Source organism: Megalopta genalis, unplaced genomic scaffold (assembly GCF_051020955.1).
Source record: "Megalopta genalis isolate 19385.01 unplaced genomic scaffold, iyMegGena1_principal scaffold0702, whole genome shotgun sequence".
Taxonomy (NCBI): Eukaryota; Metazoa; Arthropoda; class Insecta; order Hymenoptera; family Halictidae; genus Megalopta; species Megalopta genalis.
In genome coordinates this window covers 109452-118248 of record NW_027476771.1, presented here as the reverse complement: position 1 = coordinate 118248, position 8797 = coordinate 109452, and positions in this window count along the sequence as shown.

The following is an 8797-nucleotide window of genomic DNA, read 5'->3' as shown; positions in this document are numbered from 1 at the left end:
GATGTAGAAGGATTAGTTTCAAATCCATGTTAAACAAATAATGTAGCTTCAAATACTTGCGATATAAGTAATATAGCTTCAAATGCTGGAGAAATAATCGAGTTATCTTCAAAACCATGCGAAACACATGATGTTGCTTCAAATCAATGCGATGTATAAGGTTTAGCTTCAACTCCATGCGAAACAAATGATTTAGCTTCAAACACTTGCGATATAAGTGATATAGATTCAAATGCTGGCGAAATAAACGAGTTACCTTCAAATCCATGCGAAACACAAGATGTAGCTTCAAATCAATGCGATGTAGATGGTTTAGCTTCAAATCCATGCGAAACAAATTATTTAGCTTCAAATACTTGCGATATAAGTGATATAGTTTCAAATGCTGGCGAAATAATCGAGTTAGCTTCAAATCCATGCGAAACACATGATGTAGTTTCAAATCAATGCGATGTAGCTGGTTTAGATTCAAATCTATGCGAAACAAATGATTTAGCTCCAAATCAATAGGATGTAGAAGGTTTAGCTTCAAATCCATGCGAAACAAATGATTTGGCTTCAAATACTTGCGATATAAGTTGTCTAGCATCAAATGCTGGCGAAATAATCGAGATAGCTTCAAATCCATGCGAAACACATGATGTAGTTTCAAATCAATGCGATCTAGAAAGTTTAGCTTCAAATCCATGCGAATCAAATGATTTAGCTTCAAATACTTGCGATATAAGTGATATAGTTTCAAATGCTGGCGAAATAATCGAGTTAGCATCAAATCCATGCGAAACATATGATGTAACTTCAAATCAATGCGATGTAGATGGTTTAGAATCAAACCCATGCGAAACAAATGATTTAGCTTCAAATACTTGCAATATAAGTGATATAGCTTCAAATGCTGGCGAAATAAACGAGTTAGCTTCAAATCCATGCGAAACACATGATGTAGCTTCAAATCAATGCGGTGTAGAAAGTTTAGCTTCAAATCCATGCGAAACAAATTATTTAGCTTCAAATACTTGCGATATAAGTGATATAGTTTCAAATGCTGGCGAAATAATCGAGTTAGCATCAAATCCATGCGAAACATATGATGTAACTTCAAATCAATGCGATGTAGACGGTTTAGAATCAAACCCATGCGAAACAAATGATTTATCTTCAAATACTTGCGATATAAGTGATATAGCTTCAAATGCTGGCGAAATAAACGAGTTAGCTTCAAATCCATGCGAAACACATGATGTAGCTTCAAATCAATGCGGTGTAGAAAGTTTAGCTTCAAATCCATGCGAAACAAATTATTTAGCTTCAAATACTTGCGATATAAGTGATACAGTTTCAAATTATGGCGAAATAATCGAGTTAGCTTCAAATCCATGCGAAACACATGATGTAGCTTCAAATCAATGCGGTGTAGAAAGTTTAGCTTCAAATCCATGCGAAACAAATTATTTAGCTTCAAATACTTGCGATATAAGTGATACAGTTTCAAATTCTGGCGAAATAATCGAGTTAGCTTCAACTCCATGTGAAACACATGATGTAGCTTCAAATCAATGCGATGTAGAAGGTTTAGCTTCTAATCCATGCGAAACAAATTATTTAGCTTCAAATACTTGCGATATAAGTGATATAGCTTCAAATTCTGGCGAAATAATCGAGTTAGCTTCAAATTAATGCGAAACACATGATATAGCTTCAAATCAATGCGATGTAGATGGTTCAGCTTCAAATCCATGCGAAACAAATTATTTAGCTTCAAATACTTGCGATATAAGTGATATAGCTTCAAATTCTGGCGAAATAATCGAGTTAGCTTCAAATCCATGCGAAACATATGATGTAGCTTCAAATCAATGCGATGTAGATGGTTTAGCTTCAAATCCATGCGAAACAAATTATTTAGCTTCAAATACTTGCGATATAAGTGATATAGTTTCAAATTCTAGCGAAATAATCGAGTTAGCTACAACTCCATGCGAAACCAGTGATGTAGCTTCAAATCAATGCGATGTTGAAGGTTTAACTTCACATCCATGTGTAGCAAGCGATTTAACTTCAAATACTTGCGATATAAGTTGTCTAGCATCAAATGCTGGCGAAACAATCGAGATAGCTTCAAATCCATGCGAAACATATGATGTAGTTTCAAATCAATGCGATCTAGAAGGTTCAGCTTCAAATCCATGCGAATCAAATGATTTAGCTTCAAATACTTGCGATATAAGTGATATAGTTTCAAATGCTGGCGAAATAATCGAGTTAGCATCAAATCCATGCGAAACATATGATGTAACTTCAAATCAATGCGATGTAGATGGTTTAGAATCAAACCCATGCGAAACAAATGATTTAGCTTCAAATACTTGCGATATAAGTGATATAGCTTCAAATGCTGGCGAAATAAACGAGTTAGCTTCAAATCCATGCGAAACACATGATGTAGCTTCAAATCAATGCGGTGTAAAAAGTTTAGCTTCAAATCCATGCGAAACAAATTATTTAGCTTCAAATACTTGCGATATAAGTGATATAGTTTCAAATTATGGCGAAATAAACGAGTTAGCTTCAAATCCATGCGAAACACATGATGTAACTTCAAATCAATGCGATGTAGAAGGTTTGGCTTCAGATCCACGGGAAACAAATGATTTAGCTTCAAATACTTGCGATATAAGTGATATAGCTTCAAATTCTGGCGAAATAATCGAGTTAGCTTCAACTCCATGCGAAACACATGATGTAGCTTCAAATCAATGCGATGTAGAAGGTTTAGCTTCTAATCCATGCGAAACAAATTATTTAGCTTCAAATACTTTGATATAAGTGATATAGTTTCAAATTATGGCGAAATAATCGAGTTAGCTTCAAATCCATGCGAAACACATGATGTAACTTCTAATCAATGCGATGTAGAAGGTTTGGCTTCAGATCCACGGGAAACAAATGATTTAGCTTCAAATACTTGCGATATAAGTGATATAGCTTCAAATTCTGGCGAAATAATCGAGTTAGCTTCAACTCCATGTGAAACACATGATGTAGCTTCAAATCAATGCGATGTAGAAGGTTTAGCTTCTAATCCATGCGAAACAAATTATTTAGCTTCAAATACTTGCGATATAAGTGATATAGCTTCAAATTCTGGCGAAATAATCGAGTTAGCTTCAAATCCATGCGAAACATATGATGTAGCTTCAAATCAATGCGATGTAGATGGTTTAGCTTCAAATCCATGCGAAACAAATTATTTAGCTTCAAATACTTGCGATATAAGTGATATAGTTTCAAATTCTAGCGAAATAATCGAGTTAGCTACAACTCCATGCGAAACCAGTGATGTAGCTTCAAATCAATGCGATGTTGAAGGTTTAACTTCATATCCATGTGTAGCAAGCGATTTAACTTCAAATACTTGCGATATAAGTTGTCTAGCATCAAATGCTGGCGAAATAATCGAGATAGCTTCAAATCCATGCGAAACATATGATGTAGTTTCAAATCAATGCGATCTAGAAGGTTCAGCTTCAAATCCATGCGAATCAAATGATTTAGCTTCAAATACTTGCGATATAAGTGATATAGTTTCAAATGCTGGCGAAATAATCGAGTTAGCATCAAATCCATGCGAAACATATGATGTAACTTCAAATCAATGCGATGTAGATGGTTTAGAATCAAACCCATGCGAAACAAATGATTTAGCTTCAAATACTTGCGATATAAGTGATATAGCTTCAAATGCTGGCGAAATAAACGAGTTAGCTTCAAATCCATGCGAAACACATGATGTAGCTTCAAATCAATGCGGTGTAAAAAGTTTAGCTTCAAATCCATGCGAAACAAATTATTTAGCTTCAAATACTTGCGATATAATTAATATAGCTTCAAATGCTGGAGAAATAGTCGAGTTAGCTTCAAATCCATACGAAACACATGATGTAACTTCTAATCAATGCGATGTAGAAGGTTTAGCTTCTAATCCATGCGAAACAAATTATTTAGCTTCAAATACTTGCGTTATAAGTGATATAGTTTCAAATTATGGCGAAATAAACGAGTTAGCTTCAAATCCATGCGAAACACATGATGTAACTTCAAATCAATGCGATGTAGAAGGTTTGGCTTCAGATCAACGGGAAACAAATGATTTAGCTTCAAATACTTGCGATATAAGTGATATATCTTCAAATTCTGGCGAAATGATCGAGTTAGCTACAACTCCATGCGAAACCAGTGATGTAGCTTCAAATCAATGCGATGTTGAAGGTTTAACTTCATATCCATGTGTAGCAAGCGATTTAACTTCAAATACTTGCGATATAAGTTGTCTGGCATCAAATGCTGGCGAAATAATCGAGTTAGCTTCAAATCCATGCGAAACACATGATGTAGTTTCAAATCAATGCGATGTAGCTGGTTTAGATTCAAATCTATGCGAAACAAATGATTTAGCTCCAAATCAATAGGATGTAGAAGGTTTAGCTTCAAATCCATGCGAAACAAATGATTTGGCTTCAAATACTTGCGATATAAGTTGTCTAGCATCAAATGCTGGCGAAATAATCGAGATAGCTTCAAATCCATGCGAAACACATGATGTAGTTTCAAATCAATGCGATCTAGAAAGTTTAGCTTCAAATCCATGCGAATCAAATGATTTAGCTTCAAATACTTGCGATATAAGTGATATAGTTTCAAATGCTGGCGAAATAATCGAGTTAGCATCAAATCCATGCGAAACATATGATGTAACTTCAAATCAATGCGATGTAGATGGTTTAGAATCAAACCCATGCGAAACAAATGATTTAGCTTCAAATACTTGCGATATAAGTGATATAGCTTCAAATGCTGGCGAAATAAACGAGTTAGCTTCAAATCCATGCGAAACACATGATGTAGCTTCAAATCAATGCGGTGTAGAAAGTTTAGCTTCAAATCCATGCGAAACAAATTATTTAGCTTCAAATACTTGCGATATAAGTGATATAGTTTCAAATGCTGGCGAAATAATCGAGTTAGCATCAAATCCATGCGAAACATATGATGTAACTTCAAATCAATGCGATGTAGACGGTTTAGAATCAAACCCATGCGAAACAAATGATTTATCTTCAAATACTTGCGATATAAGTGATATAGCTTCAAATGCTGGCGAAATAAACGAGTTAGCTTCAAATCCATGCGAAACACATGATGTAGCTTCAAATCAATGCGGTGTAGAAAGTTTAGCTTCAAATCCATGCGAAACAAATTATTTAGCTTCAAATACTTGCGATATAAGTGATACAGTTTCAAATTATGGCGAAATAATCGAGTTAGCTTCAAATCCATGCGAAACACATGATGTAGCTTCAAATCAATGCGGTGTAGAAAGTTTAGCTTCAAATCCATGCGAAACAAATTATTTAGCTTCAAATACTTGCGATATAAGTGATACAGTTTCAAATTCTGGCGAAATAATCGAGTTAGCTTCAACTCCATGTGAAACACATGATGTAGCTTCAAATCAATGCGATGTAGAAGGTTTAGCTTCTAATCCATGCGAAACAAATTATTTAGCTTCAAATACTTGCGATATAATCGAGTTAGCTTCAAATTAATGCGAAACACATGATATAGCTTCAAATCAATGCGATGTAGATGGTTCAGCTTCAAATCCATGCGAAACAAATTATTTAGCTTCAAATACTTGCGATATAAGTGATATAGCTTCAAATTCTGGCGAAATAATCGAGTTAGCTTCAAATCCATGCGAAACATATGATGTAGCTTCAAATCAATGCGATGTAGATGGTTTAGCTTCAAATCCATGCGAAACAAATTATTTAGCTTCAAATACTTGCGATATAAGTGATATAGTTTCAAATTCTAGCGAAATAATCGAGTTAGCTACAACTCCATGCGAAACCAGTGATGTAGCTTCAAATCAATGCGATGTTGAAGGTTTAACTTCACATCCATGTGTAGCAAGCGATTTAACTTCAAATACTTGCGATATAAGTTGTCTAGCATCAAATGCTGGCGAAATAATCGAGATAGCTTCAAATCCATGCGAAACATATGATGTAGTTTCAAATCAATGCGATCTAGAAGGTTCAGCTTCAAATCCATGCGAATCAAATGATTTAGCTTCAAATACTTGCGATATAAGTGATATAGTTTCAAATGCTGGCGAAATAATCGAGTTAGCATCAAATCCATGCGAAACATATGATGTAACTTCAAATCAATGCGATGTAGATGGTTTAGAATCAAACCCATGCGAAACAAATGATTTAGCTTCAAATACTTGCGATATAAGTGATATAGCTTCAAATGCTGGCGAAATAAACGAGTTAGCTTCAAATCCATGCGAAACACATGATGTAGCTTCAAATCAATGCGGTGTAAAAAGTTTAGCTTCAAATCCATGCGAAACAAATTATTTAGCTTCAAATACTTGCGATATAAGTGATATAGTTTCAAATTATGGCGAAATAAACGAGTTAGCTTCAAATCCATGCGAAACACATGATGTAACTTCAAATCAATGCGATGTAGAAGGTTTGGCTTCAGATCCACGGCAAACAAATGATTTAGCTTCAAATACTTGCGATATAAGTGATATAGCTTCAAATTCTGGCGAAATAATCGAGTTAGCTTCAACTCCATGCGAAACACATGATGTAGCTTCAAATCAATGCGATGTAGATGGTTTAGCTTCTAATCCATGCGAAACAAATTATTTAGCTTCAAATACTTTGATATAAGTGATATAGTTTCAAATTATGGCGAAATAATCGAGTTAGCTTCAAATCCATGCGAAACACATGATGTAACTTCTAATCAATGCGATGTAGAAGGTTTGGCTTCAGATCCACGGGAAACAAATGATTTAGCTTCAAATACTTGCGATATAAGTGATATAGCTTCAAATTCTGGCGAAATAATCGAGTTAGCTTCAACTCCATGTGAAACACATGATGTAGCTTCAAATCAATGCGATGTAGAAGGTTTAGCTTCTAATCCATGCGAAACAAATTATTTAGCTTCAAATACTTGCGATATAAGTGATATAGCTTCAAATTCTGGCGAAATAATCGAGTTAGCTTCAAATCCATGCGAAACATATGATGTAGCTTCAAATCAATGCGATGTAGATGGTTTAGCTTCAAATCCATGCGAAACAAATTATTTAGCTTCAAATACTTGCGATATAAGTGATATAGTTTCAAATTCTAGCGAAATAATCGAGTTAGCTACAACTCCATGCGAAACCAGTGATGTAGCTTCAAATCAATGCGATGTTGAAGGTTTAACTTCATATCCATGTGTAGCAAGCGATTTAACTTCAAATACTTGCGATATAAGTTGTCTAGCATCAAATGCTGGCGAAATAATCGAGATAGCTTCAAATCCATGCGAAACATATGATGTAGTTTCAAATCAATGCGATCTAGAAGGTTCAGCTTCAAATCCATGCGAATCAAATGATTTAGCTTCAAATACTTGCGATATAAGTGATATAGTTTCAAATGCTGGCGAAATAATCGAGTTAGCATCAAATCCATGCGAAACATATGATGTAACTTCAAATCAATGCGATGTAGATGGTTTAGAATCAAACCCATGCGAAACAAATGATTTAGCTTCAAATACTTGCGATATAAGTGATATAGCTTCAAATGCTGGCGAAATAAACGAGTTAGCTTCAAATCCATGCGAAACACATGATGTAGCTTCAAATCAATGCGGTGTAAAAAGTTTAGCTTCAAATCCATGCGAAACAAATTATTTAGCTTCAAATACTTGCGATATAATTAATATAGCTTCAAATGCTGGAGAAATAGTCGAGTTAGCTTCAAATCCATACGAAACACATGATGTAACTTCTAATCAATGCGATGTAGAAGGTTTAGCTTCTAATCCATGCGAAACAAATTATTTAGCTTCAAATACTTGCGTTATAAGTGATATAGTTTCAAATTATGGCGAAATAATCGAGTTAGCTTCAACTCCATGTGAAACATATGATGTAACTTCAAATCAATGCGATGTAGATGGTTTAGAATCAAACCCATGCGAAACAAATGATTTAGTTTCAAATACTTGCGATATAAGTGATATAGCTTCAAATGCTGGCGAAATAATCGAGTTAGCTTCAAATTAATGCGAAACACATGATATAGCTTCAAATCAATGCGATGTAGATGGTTTAGCTTCAAATCCATGCGAAACAAATTATTTAGCTTCAAATACTTGCGATATAAGTGATATAGTTTCAAATTATGGCGAAATAAACGAGTTAGCTTCAAATCCATGCGAAACACATGATGTAACTTCAAATCAATGCGATGTAGATGGTTTGGCTTCAGATCCACGGGAAACGAATGATTTAGCTTCAAATACTTGCGATATAAGTGATATAGCTTCAAATGCTGGCGAAATAATCGAGTTACCTTCAAATCCAAGCGAAGCACATGATGTAGCTTCAAATCAATGCGATGTAGAAGGTTTTGCTTCAAATCCAAGCGAAACAAATGATTTAGCTTCAAATACGTGTCAAACAAACGAGTTAGCTTCAAATCCATTCGAAACACATGGTGCAGCTTCAAATCAATGCGATGTATAAGGTTTAGCTTCAAATCCAAGCGAAACAAATGATTTAGCTTCAAATACTTGCGATATAAGTGACATAGTTTCAAATTATGGCGAAATAAACGAGTTAGCTTCAAATCCATGCGAAACACATGATGTAACTTCAAATCAATGCGATGTAGAAGGTTTGGCTTCAGATCAACGGGAAACAAAT